Source organism: Numida meleagris, chromosome 21, assembly GCF_002078875.1.
Source record: "Numida meleagris isolate 19003 breed g44 Domestic line chromosome 21, NumMel1.0, whole genome shotgun sequence".
Classification (NCBI taxonomy): domain Eukaryota; kingdom Metazoa; phylum Chordata; class Aves; order Galliformes; family Numididae; genus Numida; species Numida meleagris.
The window spans coordinates 1,759,531-1,776,874 of NC_034429.1; positions in this window are offsets into that span (position 1 = coordinate 1,759,531).

A 17,344-nucleotide genomic window follows, 5' to 3' on the forward strand; every position below is an offset into this window, starting at 1 on the left:
TTCTGGATGACACTCATTTCCCAGCGCTCGGTAGAAACCAAAGGAACTTGCGAAATAGTTCACATTTGTAAATGTTTTTTTTTTCCTATGACTAAAACCCATGTGATTTAAGTGCATTTCTCTGTGTTCTCTGGAAAGGATTGTGCAATGAATGGCCACGTTAAGAACTACTTGGCCAGAAAACAGGAGAGAACAACATCAGTGAGCAGTGTCTGACCACGAGCAGTGAGGTGCTGGAGGGAGGGAGAGGGAACATCAGTGGCTCATTGCAGATTTACTTGGGAAACTCTGCACTTTGTGCAACTTTCTCCTTCACCCGTTTTATTCCGTTTCTGGGCTGTCATTTCAGCAACATCTTTAACAAATGAAAACCCTCTGCGCAGTCAATAGTAATTATAGGAATTTATCACAATTGCCAATCAAGGTGTGTTGGAAAGACTCATCTTTCTCGTTTTAAATTAGCCTTTGCTGGACGCAGACCACAAGTTATCTTTAGGAAATCAATTGTGGGAAAATTACAGCTTTTGTGGTGTTCTGTGACCTCAGCAGCCATCACGCAGCTGAGTTCCTCCCCCCCTGCTGCTTGTGTGGCCTCATGCAGCTGTTTGCTGGGGGGTTTAGCCCTCAGCACAAAGCCTGGAATCGTTCTTCATGCATCTGGAGGCAGAGGGGGGTGTCAAACAAACTGCAGGCGTGTCTTGCACAATTTTGTAAATGAATGCAAGGAGAGAAGGCCCTGGATGTATTTAGACCTTGATCTGTTTCACTGCTCCGAACCATGCTGGCATGAATTCTACCTTCAGCGGTGCTGATGCAGCTCCCATTGGAAATGGAGACCAGGCTGACACAGCTCAGGGCAAAATTCAGCTGTGCGTGGAGCTGCAAATGCCGTCTCCCGGATGATTAATGCACATTTGTAAGGAGTTTCTTCTCTGCTGATAATGCTGCCATGAGGAAGGATCCTCAGCTGATATATATCAGCCTGAGTTCTGACTGTAGGTGAGTACAGGTAAGTAATTCAAACCAATAATGGGCTGATGATTTCATTCTGCTGATGGAGTCTATATTCCTGTCTCATCCAGAGTTATTCAGCCACCCACATACTCCTATTTCTAGGTTTTGGCCAAGTCCATATGTCAGAGACTATATGAGCCACAGACTGACACAGTAGAGAAATTAAATTAGATCATAAAACTGCCCAGGGACTGCTGACTCCTTCCCTTGACCTGGCTGTGCATCTGGAAACAATTCATTACTCGAGTTTTACATCTGAGCGTGACCCTTTGGCTGCAGAAGAACCTGTCCCACGTTTGCTCGTGCAGGCGTGGAGCGGAGCTGGGGCCGCCTGTTGGGCAGCATTGGAAGGAACCAGTGGGGCCGAGGCAAACCATTCCGTGATTCCACCCCTCATCTCCACCTGAGACCAATTTCTGCTGCAGTCCCCAGGAATCTTTCTGCTGATATCACTGGCTTTCAGTGGGATCTGCTGCTCCTGCACAACCCGCGCTCCCACTTGCGCTGATTGGCTTTGGCCGAATCTGACACGTGCCCTGGCAGGGGAGTGATCCATTAACAGGGCTCCTCGTTCTCCAGGAGCTGCATGAGCATCCTTCCCTGCAGCTTTGTGTTTTCAGAGGGCTGTTGATCCCTCCAAGGTACCCAAGGGACAGGTACTGAACAATCCCCTGGTGCCTGGCAGCTCCAGCAGGGCCGCTCCATCGCCTATTGTGGTAACAGAAGTGAATGCACATAAGGATTTCCCTTCCCAGGCACAATACAGAGCCCGGCATTTGTGGGAAGTAGCAGAGCTGTGAACACACCAGGGTGATACAGAAGTGCAGACTGGGCTCCAGCCTGGTGGGACGAGCTGTGACGATGAAAAACTAAAAAGGCAGAATGATCAGGGAGGGTATAGAGTGAAAAACAAAATGGAGTTTATGGAAAAGTGACTCCTATCCCTCCGTGTCTGTTCCAGAGGATAAGCTGCATAAGCCCTCATAAACTGCCACAGCTCGGGGACTGATTTGGAATTGCAGCAGAGAAGTGCAAAAGGAGTCTGGGGAGCTGCTAGGGATGACTGCTGCAGGCAGCCATGGGCTCTGCACTGCTGCTCACGTGGGGCTGCTGGGGATGGTTCCTTTTCCTCCTCTGGAAGAGTGACTGCAGGCTGCGATGGCCATGGAAAGAACCTGAACAGGGTCTGCGTGTGGCACACAGAAATTGCATCCCTTCTATTGAACTGGGACTTGCTCCAGTGAGCCTGTGCATTCGTGCTTGTGTATAAACCTGGCATCAATTTTGCACAGATGTGATCTTATGGGGAAAAAAATGAGATGTTGGAGGTCTCTGTCTGTTTCTTGGCCCTGCACCAAAAACGCTACATGAGGCACTGGGAGGCATCGACTGTAGGGGCCGTTCCACTGATGGTCTCAGTTTCAAACCTTCGTATAATCTGGATGCTGCTCCCTGTTAAATCCCAGGAGACATCGAAGCCTTGATGAGGTACTCCATTCAGCTCTGTTTGACACTCATGGGCAGGCTCTGTGGTACCCATGGCTCCGTGATACCCATGGCCCTGTTAGCAGCATCAGACCCACTCTGTCCCCCAGCCCTGTGTTGCCCTGCAGCCCCACAGCCCCCCTACTCCCTCAGCTTTAAGACACGAGCTTGAACCTCACGCAATGTCCTTCACAACTTCTGTGCAGGACCTGGCGCTGTAGGTCTTGTTCTCAGCTGGGGCCTGTAAACACCATCATACCATAAATACTGCTGCAAACCTTGATGGTTTCCTCAAAGCCATATAAGTACAGAGCATTCACAGGTCAGGACCATAAAATTATGGCCTCTGCTGGGCAATTTCTTTCTCGGTTAATGAGGTATAAAGCAAACAAGTACTTTTAAAAGGAGTCTGATAATCAAAGGAGCTTCACAGCAGCAAACACCGGGAGGAACAGCGCTGGGATGTGCGATATTTCACTGAGTTCACTTTGGTCCACAAACCAACTCCCCGAGCCCCAAGTGCTCCCACCGTCTGCATTCCCTGCCTGCAGCCTGGGGGCTGGAATCTCTTCCTAATTAAAAGTAGCAAAGCTGCAATGTCCATTAAGTAAAAGCTTTCCTGTTCAGCAGGGTGGAGGTGCAGACAGGCAGGTGATGTATCTCTGGAGATGAAGAGGACTCCACGTTTGGGGATAGGGAGGAGAGTATCCCCAGGATGTGAAATTAAAAAGCCAGAACAGAGGAGGCCATCGCTGAAATTCACCGGTTCCAATTTTGCGAGGTGCTTCTTTGCTCCTGCTAAATATTCTGAGAGGGGCTGGGAGATAAATGGGTCAGGCTTAGCCTTTGTCAGCGCTCTTGCATCTCTAAATCTCCACTATCCTTCCACTGCTGTAATTGTTTACTGGGTTCCCAGATTTCAGGAGGCTTTTCCTGCATAAAAACCAGCACCTCTCTTCCTCCAGACTGTCTTTTTTTGGTCAACGGCTGCTAAGGGTGAAAGTTTTCCCTGCAGATAGATGACATCCCCTCACCCTAAGACACCTCCCAACGAATACAGATAGATACAGTGAAGAGTGCTGGGGTGGGAGAAACCTGGAGGTTGGGGGAGACCTCAGATGTGAGGACCCCCCCATAGAGCACCCACTGCTGCAGTGGGGCAATGCAGGGGAATGGAACTGGGAAGTTTAAGGGGATAAACAGCAGAACAAAGCACGCTCCTCCTTGTAACCATTGCTGTTATCCAAACGTGATTCCTCTGTCTTTTAAGAACTAAAAAAGGTCTCCAGTTCTGGAAGAGCGCAAATAGAAGTTGTTCACTCCCCCAAGCATCTGCTCCGTGTGCTGGCTTCCTTGGCTTGCTTTAAATGACTATCTCCTGCTCTTTGTTAATTACGTGATTACAGCATCCACTGACAAAGAGAAAATTAAAACTCCATGCCGCCTTTCAGACAACACTTTATTACTCTGCAAAAGAGGCTGAATGCAATTTAGCAAAGCGCTGCGCTGAACAACCGGAATTGTTCTCTTCCACAGGTTTCCTCCTCCACTCCCACTGCTTCCCCAGAGACAGCGGTGTTTGCAGAGGCTTAATAAAGCAGGAAAGAGAGCAGGTGTGAAAGGAAACATCAATTACCATTAGCCCTGACAATCCTGGACGATCCCACCCAGGGCGAAGGCGCAATGACAGTCGGTTCTGTATTTCTTTCTATGCAGATAGTGAAGTGCTTTGCTTTTCTGGTGAGGGTGAGGCTGGTGAGGGCACTGGGCTGGAGGAAGGCAGGGATTTCTGTTTGTGAGGTCTGTGCTGTCGTTGTCACTGGACTGAGCTGCTTGCAGTGCTCAGGGCTCTGTGTGCTGGCCCCAAAGGGGCAGCCTGAAGCCTCAGCAGCATTCCTTGGTGCTGCTTCCTAATTATCACCCTCTTCCTCTGACTTGGACATCTGCTTGCAGCGAATTTCACAGGTCCTTCGATAGCTAACGGGTGGTATTTATTTCCATTCCTTCGGTGCTTCAGCCTTAAGTATAGCAATAATTCAGTGTATCTCATTTTGGGGGAATGAAAGATTGCCCGTATTTTCAGCTCATTTTTTGTGTTTTATTTCTCTCTCTCCCTCTTTTATTGAGCTCTGAACATTAATAATCAGCCCTCATTAACTCAGTTAATTCTTCAAATCCTCATATTCTTCATGCCCAGCACCATAAAGCCAAAGAAGGAACTAATGAAAGCTGAAGAGATGGTTAGAGTTATTAAAAATCAATTTTTTTGTATTTGGTAACCCCGGGGTGTTAATATTCTCATCTCACGTCTTCTCAGCCTCGTTCCTCCCAGAGGAACCCTGGGTTTGCAGAGCGCAGGAGGATCTCTGTGCCGGATCTCCAGGATCCCTTTGGTTTTGAAGCCATCCCACGACGTTACAGCGCTTCTCCTGGGGGACAGCTGAGGTCTCTGCAGTGCAGGAAGGAGAGGTTTGCAGCCGTGCATTGCTGGGCGCTGCAATCAGCATCAGCAGAGGGCAGGGTGAGGGCTGTGCAGGCTGCGGGAACGCGCTGCTGGGAAGGGGCCGGGAGCAGCCTGCGCTCTGCCCTTCACCTCAGATTAGCGATCATGGAAAATGCAGAACATTAAACAGCGGCGCGATTGCACTGCGGAGGAGGATTGGCAAGTGGGTTTGTCCTGATGCAAGGCTGTGAAAAAGGGGTCACCAAGCCGAGTTTAGTTCGGGCTTAAGAAGCGAGAGAAATGTTTTTCAGGTTTCGCAACAATTTGTTTCTGTCTTGGTTTTGGTCTGACTTCGTTCCCCACGCGTGCCTCTTCTCTCGGCAGTGTCTTCATGAATTCATTTGCTTGCCCGCTGGTCACCTCTTTTACCGAATCACCCTTCCCATTTCCTTTGCTGGGGTGAGTCCAAATGTCCCCCTCCAAACCAAACGCTGCCCGTTGAAACACGGTCCTTGGTGCAGGAGAAAACCTGCAGAGCGCAGAGCTCCCTGCTGCTGTTGCAGGGCAGGGCTGCTGAGGAGGGAGGAGAAGCGGAGCTGCAGACCGGCAGAGCTGGCGACGTGCAGCTGCGGAGCTCCCGCTGGGTACCACTGGGCCGAGGCCGGGCACCATGGCAACCAGGATGCTGCTCCTTGGAGTCCCTGCTTTGCTGGATGGCTGGCAATCTCTTGACAAAAAGTGGAGAGAGGTGGTTTTTTTTTTCCAGCACTTTCCTTCCCCTAATGCTGAGAACGCACTGAGAGGAATAAAGCATGCTTCTGGAGCGCTCAGACCCACTGCCGTGGGGCAGGGTGGTGGTGCAGGTGGCTGTGATGCTGAGCTGTTCCCTTTGGAGCATCACTGCCACCTCTGCTCACCCAGCAGGCAGCTCTCAGGGGGATCCCATTGTGCATGCTGGCCGGGTTCCTGCGAGATTCGCTTCTAAATCTCTTTTTCAAACAGATAATTAAAACATAATGGTGTTTACATTACAGATGGAGCTGAGAGAAAAATAATAATAGTAATAATAATCGTAATAAACACTACTTTGCCACTCAGGGGAGTTTGTCAAATGATTCTCACAGAGGCTCGGCACACTTTAATGAGTTTAAAGAAGAGGATTTACGCTGAACAAACTCACTCCATTGCTCACACGTGGCGGTGGGGTGAGGAAGTGCTCAGCAATGCACGCTCAGAGCAGCAGTGCTGAACCTGCAGCAGGACAAAATGGAAGAAAGTGAAGGAAACGGTATTAAAATCCCATAATTTTTACCGCAGTGGATATGCAGAACGGAATTGCAGCTCTGCAGAGTCCAGAAGCTATTCTAAATTAATGGCTTGGCTTTTCCAGTCCATTCAAACAAGCTCATTTCATGCAAGATAAATTACAGGACCTGCCACCCGCGCTCCCCGAAGAGAGCTTTTTATAATTCACGATGTGTGTGTAAGAGAATGGGCGGCTGTTTTTCTGACAGATATCCTGTGGCACAACGACCCGCACTGGAGGCTGCAATGTTTGATTCCCACAACAGCAGCCGGAGCCGTGAGTAAGTGCTGCAGGGAAAGGGGAGAAGGAGCGAAGAAAGCTCCCGGCACGGCCAGCTTGAGCTAACCTGCGGGAGAGGAGATGCTGCATAAATGTCTCTGAAACTGGGGGTCTGCCTCGAGCCCCATTTTGTGGTGCAACGCCAGCAGAGCCCTCTGGTAGTGAGTCCTGGAGAAGAGAGGCAGCACGAGAGGTCGGACCTAGATGCTGTTCACAAAGGAATAAAGACAGCCCCAACCCAGCACAGGTCCAGCTGCTGTATCCCTGAGTTTCCCTTTCTCCCTGTTCTCTAGTGGTGTTAGACCTGGTTCAGTCAACCCAAGCACCCCGTTATTAGAGCTAGGAGCTTGACTCCCCGCTTCTCTTACTCCGGAGGCACTGCCAAATACCCTCTGGATGCATCCCCTGAGCATCCCCATTCCTTCCTCCCTTCCATCGCTGCACTCCTCTGGGATGTTTTTGTCACCTATTTGGGCCACTTCATTACATTCCCTTTTCTTTTGGAAAAAGCTGACGTGTAATTATTTTCATGATTAACGCTCTTGTGCAGCTAATTGTAATCACACCTTATAATCACAGTTACGATCGTCAATTACTCATCTTTGCTTCATTTCAGTGCTTTTCTTTATCCGTGTTGTGGAAGTTCTCCTCACCGAATACACACGCGCAGCAAAACACCTCAACTTTCCCAACTTCTCTGTTTTCCTCCTTAGGGATTGATCCGAGGTTCAGTAAAGGCCGCGCCATTGGCTGCCGTAAATCACGGCAGCTCCTCCCGTGCCAACGCAGCGGTGCTCTGCAGCACTCGAGATGTCAGATATTTCACTAAGAAAGCAGCAGCCTCATCTGAGAAAATATATCTGCCTCCAAGTCATTTTTTTCTATATTTTCCACAGATTGAGCAATGCGTATTTCTTCTTTTCATATCTCCAAGCTTTTATATAGTTTAGGGAACTAAGAGAAATAAAACCGGCGCGAATGCTTGCCAGCTTGTGCGTTATGCAGCGTTTTGAAGCACATTTCATTCTGCGCCTTGAACGTACACAGGGGACCGATTCTCCTCTTGCTCGTGCCAGTGTTAATGTGTGGAGCTGTCAGTGGGAATCGCGTGGTTCCCGGGTTACACCCCAGGCAGTGCAAACAGCATCAGTCACGGGATGAGTACATCAGTTTTACAGGGAGGATTCCATGATAAATTCGAATCCAGGCCGCGCAGAGGATGTTCGATAGGCAGAGCCATGAACTTGTGACTTATGGAACAGTGTGATTTCCAACTCAGAACACAGTCAGGGTTTTGCTAAGCTTGCTTTAAGCCATCAACAGGTGACAACAGATTTATTAACTATAGTGGATGCCCAGGAGCTCAGATTCATGACTTAATGGAGCTGGACTCTGCCGGGTGATGTGGAAATACAAAATGGGTTCATGTAGAAATCTGATGGAAACTGCCAGTGCAGTTCCCTTGCTCCATCCTCACTGGGCACGTGCTTCAGCTCTGAGCACGGTGCTGCTGCTCCTTCCCAACCAGAGCACACCCAGAGCCGGAGCGGAGCTGCTGCCTTTGCATTTATCCCCATTCCCAAAGACTTGGCTGAACGAACAAGGAGGTGAACTCCCAACCTGGAGATTACTGCTGCATTAATAAAGCAACTGTGAACGAACGGCTTCAGCTGCCTGAGCCAACCAGGATTATTAAACCAGCTCCCTGATTTAATTAGAGTGCTTAAAACTCATGCTAAAAACAAAAATGCAGCCCTCAGCTGGAAGGCGAGCTTTGTGCAGGAGGGGTCACTGCGAAGGTCAGCTCTTCCTGCAGTTTATTCGCAGTGATTGAATCAAACGCTGAGGTGGAAGCGGACGGCCCCAGCAGAGCTGCTGTCCTGCAGCACAGCTCTGGGCACTGCCTGAGGGCAGCAGGCACCGCGGCTTTGTTCCGCCTGCCCGGCTCCTTGTGTGAAGCAGCCTGAAAGAACAGGGTCTGCATTGGATTACAGGAATAAAGCCACGTGCACCAGCACTGCCAGCCTTGCTGCAATGCACACAGGGAGAGCTGCTCCCCGCTGGGCAGCTAGACAGGGACATGAGGACATGGGGACATGGGGAAATAGGGGCATGGGGACATGGGGACACACGGACATGGGGACACATGGGCAGAGGCTGCATGGCTTACGTTGAGTTACTGTGCGGTTCCTCCTTGCGTCAGTGGAAATTTGTGACTCCCTGAACTGGCACTGCAGCTTCTCGGCGGTGCCAATTCAATTAGGTGCCCCTTGCCTGACCAGCAAAAAATGGACCTATGTCTGCCTTGTGACTAAGCATCACGCACCAGTTGTTCCTTAACTCTCACTCTGGATTTGAACTGTGACTGCGGGAGAAAGCCACCGCTGCCCGTGGCTGCGGCTGCAAGCTGATAGGAAGCTTTTTTCTTTTTGAAGAAAACCAATTTCCAGACTTCAAAGGCTCTGTACCTCAGCTGTTCCCTGGCCTCAGACTACTGCATGTTGCTCCTCAGCTGATGGCAACTGTCAGCACGACTGGGAGCTACCACGGCTCCTGCAGACCGCCACAGTGATGCTTGTGCCCTTGGTGTGCTGGTACTGAGCCGCATCCTCTGCCACACGCCGGCCCGGAGAGCAGAGCACAAACTGCTCCTAATACTGGCGAGCATTGATAAGAAGGTGCAGGCAAATTAAGCTTCACAAAAGAAAAGTTAAATGATTCTATTGTTATCTGAGTCGTTTCCGAATGGACCCATCAAAGTCTGGAAAATTGTTTTAATTGATAGCGAGGTTGACAATAAGATAAATAGGGAGATTAGAAAACACCCGTTAGACACAGCTGAGGCTGTAGGAAATTTTCAGCCCCAGCTAATTGTTCCAGCTTGCAGTTTTAATTAAGTGCAGCCTCCTGAAGCGCACTGCTCCGCCAGGAGCACCCCAGCGTCCTGGCTGTGCCCTGAACTGCCTGCAGCCACTCGTGGCTCCGTGTGCACGTCCCTGCGGTGCTGGCACTGCTCTGAAAGCACAGAGCTCTCCACCAGGTTTGTAAGGGCAGGAGATGATGTTGTGCCACATGGTGAAGAAAAGCCGATTTAAAGCAGGCTGAGCCCAGCACTGCTCCTCTATACCACAGCCCATCACTGCTCGTGTCGGTACTGGGTGTCAGTGTGTCACCCACCAGCCCAGCCCTGCACCCTGGCTATGCCAGCTGCATTACAGCAGCCACCCAACTGCCCGGCTGCGGCGCAGTGAGCTCGTTCCGCTGCTAATAACCACAGACAGAATGGCTGCTCATCCAGGCCAAGGGTTCCATTTATTCCCGCAATGTTCCATGGAAGAGAAAATGGGATATTTAATTAAGCATCGTGTTATGCTGGGCACGGAGGACGAAGCAGCAGGGCAATTTCGGGATGCTCGACACGGTGCTGCCAAGAGCAGCGTTGGTGCCTGGGTTGCATAGGATCCTTGCTTCCCTGGATGGAAATGTCTGGAGCTCTCTGCAAGGCATGGTCCCCACTGAGAAGCACGAGCTCGGGTGCTTGTGAATACTGATGGCATATCCGTGCAAATAACTCCTTTTTTATCTTGCTGGCAATTAGATGTGTAGCACGCTGTGCTTTGTTTTGGCTGGCTACAAGAGGCTCTCCGCTGTGTGGGGACTTTGGTCTCCAAATTCTTGCTGCATCCAAAATTTAAAAGGGTAAATAATTTGGAGGGCAATGAAATAGCAGCATCTGACAAACACTAGGGCAGTCACAAGGGTATGGAAAAAGAGGCTGTTTTTTGTTTGAACAGCTCTTCTCCTGGCTCAGTATATCTATTTTTAATAAATAAACTCAACAAAAGCCCTTGCAAGCCACCTGCTTGATACTGCTTGGCCTTGGGAGTTAAGAGCTTTTCCCAATTTGCCTTTCACTTAATGAATGACATTGTTAATATACACACTCATGTCCCTCCGTGTGTCCCCATTCCCATCTGTCCAACACTCTGCGTCCTAGGGATAAAATAACCCCTTCTCTTTCTAATCTTTCAGCTGAGGAAGAAAGCACATCTCTGCTGCCGGCTGCAGGGTGGGAGTGCTGCTGTAAATCTGTGTGCAATGGTCCTGCAGGACACAGGGGCTGGTGCACGGGGATGCAGGGCACAACGCAAGTCACACGCTGGGTACGGCTCTGCCTTCACCACCACGTGTTTCAGAGAGAAGACACATCCCAGAGCGCGGATGTGCTCTGACACAAGAGATCTTGGGATCTTCCTGCTTGACAGTGATGAAAAATGAAAACAAGTGGGGGTTCTCGCCTTATCGCCTCTGCTCTTGGGGCTGTGTGTGCAGCTCTCGTTTGCAAAGGGATGATTACAGAACAGATAGGGTTGGCTCCTCCTCGCTGCACGGCTGCCCCTGCTCCTGCACCAGCTCAGGCTCAGCAAAGACTATGAGGAATTTATGAATTTAACTCGTGGCTACGAGTGGGGTCTGCAGGGACGTGCTGGGAACCAGAGTCTTTAGCGAAGGAAAGCACAAGGCAATGGAAATGTGTGGCTGTATCCTCGCATCCCTTCAGCTGCTAGGGCTGATGGTCAGGCAGAGGACATAAATGCAGTTAAGAAAGAATGAAATACACAAACCTCGCAGGAAAAGCTCCAGGGAACAGGGGCAGCGGGGAAGGAGGGCTGAGATATGCTGTTATAGCTGACATAATGAAGGGAGAAAAGCAACTTGGAGGTGACAGGGAGGGAACAAATCTGCAGAGCTCCCACAACAGCAGAGAACTGCAGATTTGGTTATTGCTCTCCTCTTTGCCCATTCCCTACCACAGAAGATACAAATTCCACCTTTCACTGCAAATGAAGATGGACACGGATGCGTGCTGGCAGGCAGTGTCGCACAGAGGACATTCCTGTTCACTAATGTACTCCAAGGAGCCCTGAGTTTGCACTTAATTGGAGGAAAATACAGCAATCCCCACGTCCTGTTTTTGCTTCAGGTCACCCTGGCAGAGCCAGCAGCTGGTGGTGACTACACCTGCTGCTCCTTGCTGGATGGGATGGCAAGAGTTTGGCGTTAGCACAGTAATTCATGATGCTGTATTAAGGAGAAGACACAGGAGATGCCATGTGTGGTTGTAGTGCACGTTTTGGTATGCATTAAAGGGATCCATCTTATCATTACTGTTCAGCAAAGTTTTGAACCGTGCCCTTAGCTTCAAATAACAAATAAAAATAGAGCCATCAACAGGAACCCTTTGTGCATTTATGCACGTGGTGACGGATCTTTTTATGGGACATCGTTTAGAGCACTGTCATGCCAATAAAATGCCTGAAAAACTGCCTGGAGATGAAGCCACACTGTATTTGCATTTCCTACCTGCCCGTGTTACTGATTCCTTGGGACATTTTGCCTGTACATTGGGTGTGCAGGTGACCAACAGCATGGGCACAGAACATGCACATCGAGAACTGACGCTCGTGTTCCGTCACTCCTCCCCAGCGATGCTTCTTTGATCACACTAAAATCAGAGACATCTTCCAAAAATTCAGGTTGCATTAAGAGCCTTATCCTTAATCCCTCAACTTGAGTGTATTGATAAGGAAATACCAATTAAGATCCATATTCCCATGCTGGACCTGTAGTCAGAGATTAAGGAGATTAAGTGATCATTCTAATTTCACACCCAAGAATGTTAAATAGTTAGAACTTTATCTCATTCAAACAGCAGTGGCCCATGAGCTCCAGGGTCCTTTTGGCCTATTTGCTGCCACCACTGCAGATGTCCCTTGACCTTCAGTTGAGGCCACCTGGTTCAACTCCGTGCCCTCCAAAGAAAGATTTCTGCAAGAAATAGGGGTGATGTTCATTAGCAGTCTGATAGGGCTGGTATCAAAGTGCCCCACCTGAGTCCTCAAGACAGATCCAAGCATGGATGGCAATGTTAATGAGCAGCTGCCAGCGCCAGACACTATAGCTCTGCTGCCTGATTGCATGAAACAAGAATATAAGGCTCTGTTTGCTAAGACAGCGGGAAATGGAGGGGTTTGCATACAGCTCACTCCACCGGGCACACCTGAAATCAGGCAGGAGCAATGAGGATTCTTTGCAACACAGACCTCCAAACCATGTGAAGGTTGCAGCTGTACAACGTTAAGTTTGATGCAAGCTTATGCAAAGTGAAATGACAAATATGGGTTGGGAGAAGTTTTATCAGCAGACATCTTTAACAGCATGGGAAAACAGGGATTGAGCTAGGAAACACCACAAAGCCTAATCCTTTTTCCTTATAAAATCCAGGTAAAAGCATTAGATCTGGGAATTCAGACCGACTAAAACTAACTGTAGCTGGGCAGAGGATGAGCCTTGTGCCATTGATCAGTTTAGCGCATCTCTATTAGGCACCTAAGGCTGGATGGAAAAGGAACCAAACCAATCACCCTTTCTCCTTGTTGCTCTGACATCTTCCATCTCTCTGTGCAACCTCCCTGTGCTGCAGCACAGAGCTGGGCGAGCAGGCTGCTGCCTCCTGCTGCTCTCTGCAGCCCCCAGCAGAGCCGGGCCCCTGGGCTCGCTTGGCAATGATGGAACATGAAAAGCAGCCATAAAAAAATAGCAGCTCCAGGCTCTACAGATGTGGGAAAACTGACTCCAGCTTTAGTTGTTGCAAGCCATTATTTTTACAGGAACAAAAGAGCAGGGGGTATTTTGTGAGCAAGCAAGAAGACACATTCCCTGGCTGCAGAATCTTGCAGCCTGGGTAGTTTAAGCCCAAGCTCTCACTTGGCATTAGAAGGCAATGAACTAACCTTTCCATTTCATTTCTGAAAACTCCAAACTAATTATCTTTTCATTCTTCTTCCATCCTTTTCCTGCCAAGGGAGAGAAATCAGGACAGCACTCCTGGGCTTTCTGGATCTTGCAACATTTATCACCTGAAGTCTTGTTCCCAACAGGAGCGGCCAGCGCTGAATGTTTTGTGCTTCGATGAAAGCAGGCGAGCGGGCCGGACGCTGTGCAGGCAGCCCTGCAGGGAACCCACAGGGCAGAGCCAGAGCACCCACTGCATGTCAGATATTTGGGGTTTTCCATTTTTGAATGGGCACCAGAAGAGGGAGATGGCTGCGGGAAAAAGATGGAAGAAAAGAAACTAGAAAAAGCATTAAAAAAAAAGAAGGAAAGATTGAAAAAAAAAACAACATACGAGGGATTAGGATTCAGAGCCAGCATTGTCTGCAGCTTCCAAACCATATGATATATCTAAGAAAGAGGCAGACAGAACATCTGAGTGAAAATTACAGGTGGCTGAATTAATTAGCTCCAAATCCCAACACCCCCAGACATCAGGCGCTGGGATTAAGGACTCAGAGCTAGTTTGCTGCTGAATCCCAAACCTCAGACAGTATTTGGATTCAAACTGGAAGTGTTGCAGATGGGTTCGTTTAGGGAAGGAGAGAGCCGACTTTTCCCACCCTCCCTTCAGCTGAGGCAGAAAGGCACCTTTCTCTTTCCCTCTTCATAACACCATATTAAAATCACTGCAGCCTTCATGACCACTGCCTGTCCTTGGCTCCCATTGATCTAAAGAAGCTTTCAGCTCTTCAAATACCCCCGAGCTGCCAGAGGGGCTGGCAGAAATGTACGTCACAGCAATGGGAAATCCATCTCTTTCCATCCTCCTTGCTTATGGGACATTGTGTGTAAGGAATTTACAGTCCTTAAGTGATGATAAAGTCCTATTGGGTGACTAACCGATGGGGCCTAAGGACAAACAGCACCTGATTTTACCCTGAAATGCTGACAAATTGCCAGTTTCACTTGATTTTGAGGCAAAGCTCCTAAAATGTAGTCAATGACTGCGTGCACACAGATTTAGAGAGGTTAGTAGTTAATAGGCATCACTCGAGCTAGATTCATTTCCTGGTCCCACCATCACTTAGCACCCTGTGCTAAATCAGTTCACGTGTTGATGAATCACCTCTTCCTCATTTGGCCAGTGGCAGCATAGGTAAAGCACTCTTGCTTGTGAGACGTTCAGATGTTATTCAGGGAGAATCTGAGCAGGTTGAAAAGTTCATGAATCTTGCAACAAACGTAACCTGTGTCTCCTGCTAGGTCAGGTGAGTATCGTTATTCGCCAGGACCATCTTGCACAGGTTTAATTATCTGCTGGCAAAAGATGTCCGGAGGCACAACTGGCAGTGCACTTGCTTCATCTGGATGGTGCCAAACAAGCCTGTAAGTTCATCACAGCCCATGTAAAGCATCCAGAAGTAGTACACAGGGAGTCAATTAGTGTTCGTGTGGCTTTCATGCTGGATGCGATCAGAGGGCTGGAAGATATCCCTGTTTATTACAGCTCCGGGTACTCAGGGCTGGAAATACAGCTATTGCTGAGAAGATTGCTTGGAAAAGGATTCAGTGCAAGAGTTTGAAAAAGCTTGAGCAAGGAGAGAAAAAGAGGCAGCTTGAGAGCACTGGCAGTCCGCGGCCCAGTTGTTGGCACCGTGGGGATGCCATCTGCCTTCTCAACGCATTGATCTCGCCAGTCCCCAAGCAGTCTGCTGGCTATCGAGTTTCCTATCACCTTAGGTTGTGTGGGGAGACAGCATCCTTGGGGGGGGGGAACAATGGTGAAATTGGCATGCACCAACAAGCACAGCACATGTTCTTGAGTCTCCTGCACCAAACAAACAAATGAACAAAAATTCTTCCGCCTCATTCAAAAACCCATTGAGCAAAAATACTTCAGAGTCTCAGCGTCCTCACCCCTTGGAAGGTGACAGATGAGCTTATGAATGGAACTTACTGCCTCAAGGCTGTTAACAACAGCGTAATATTTTCTGCCAAGTTAAATGAGGGGGATATTCTCCAGTATGTCGATACGCATTAGCAGCAATGGGAGCAGCAGTGCGTAGCAAGGAGCTTGGGGTTGACCTGAGAGAACTCCACAATAGATGAGGGACAGAGCTACAGGATGGGGACAATTTCCTCCCACAATCGTTGGAATCGATGTAAGTGTTTGGGAACTGGCACTCTCAGCTTGTGCTGCTGCGTGCTGGGACTGGCGTCTGGGACAACACCCCCGCCCCAATGCGGTGGTGAATTTCCCTTCCTCCTTCTGAAATCAAGCAGTGCTTTCATTGCAAGTCAGTGCCGCTCGATGTCTCTGCTCCTGCCATGGCTGCAGGGGCTCCAGATGGTGCCCTTACGTCTCCTCTTACACGAGCTCTTGGCACAGGAGCAAATCTTCCCCGGCTTATAAGAAAGACAGCAGTGGTTTCTCTGACAGAGGTCTGTCTGTCAGGAAAGAAGTGCTCTGTCACAGTTTCTCTGACAACAGCCAAGTGAGGGCACGGTTCTCCCTGCTCTAGGCAGTGTTGATCCAAGATCTTAAAGGAGAGGGTTGCCAGGGACAGTTCTGGTCAGCTCTGCTGCATGGCAGCAATTGGCACGAGGGGCAGTGCACGGGAGCATCTGCTTCTGCAAACTGCTGAGAGAGCCACTGCCCATGGAAGTCCTGAGTGCAACCAATGTTGTGGATATCTGGTTCTGTGAAGACGAGATTTTCAATTGTTTTTGTGATAGATTCCTCAGAAATACATTAGTGAGGCATGGGGCTGCAAGGCTCTCTTTGTACGAAGATGTCATCCCTCCTCTTTGTGCACCAAGTGGCGGAGGCTGTCTCGTAGCAGTACAGTAATATTTTATGGAATCTGTCATTCCCATCAATATCTTTGGTTAACAATTCCTACTTTAGCTACCTTGCACATAATGGCCATGTAGATGCTGGTCCTAAGAGTTATCTGCAAATCCCTACAAGAAAAAATCCCACATTAACGAGAAGAGTTTCCACCGAGGGGAATTAGTTCCATTTCCTCCATGTATCCCTTATTCAAATGGGGCTGAAAGGCAACGAAACACTGGGGCACATCCCTCCATCAGTCCTTGCCCATTTGTCTGTCTGGCTCTCTCATCTGTCTCTGTTCTCCTGGCTATGGGGACGGCAGGTGGCAGAGCGGGTGATGGATGGGCAGAGGATGAACTGGAATAGGATCTACTCATCATCCATTCGTGCACCACAGCAAGATAGATGGTCAGGAGGAATTTTCAATTTCTCCAAAGGCTGAGTCTGAGCCCCATCACATGTCCTGCAAGGGGCCATCTTGGAAAGGGGGAAACCAATTTGTAGCCTCTGATGGGCAAAGCACCGGGGAGGGCATGAACACGCAGAGCTCAGAGAGGTGATCCCATCCGAGCAGTCTCAGTTTTGGAGGTCGTGGACGTACAACTGCATCACAGCTCCGCCTGAGCTTCTCACAGACAGCTGTGGCCTTCTGCAGGGGGAAAAGCCGTGCAAAGGGAACATACATCTTGCAGAAAGGAATCCCTGTGGCAGGCTGTTTCCTGGCTGTGAGATCCAGATATTTCTGTTATTTACAGCTGCAGCTACAGACCCCAGGCCTGACCCTTGCACCGGGCACCATGCAGACATATATTAAAAAATAAACAGCCCTGAGGGATGGCCAGGCCAACAGAAGTCTATGTGGGCAGAAAAAATGGGTCGAGGTGGGCAAATGTAAACCCATGAAGCGACTCAGAGTTGGGAAGCGCAGTCCCAGTGAGCTGTGGGGGAGGAAGCAGGAAAGGAGCCTGGCTCTTCAGTGCAACTTCTGCTGCAGCTGTCAGCAAAAGGCAGGTGGGCAGAGGTGCTGATTAGAAGGGAAGCAACCCTGAGCAAAGAGCGTGAACCAAGGAACTTTTTTGGTGAGTTATTAGTTATTTAAAATTTGTCCCTACCTCTGCAGCTTCCTGCACATTTTCGTGCGATT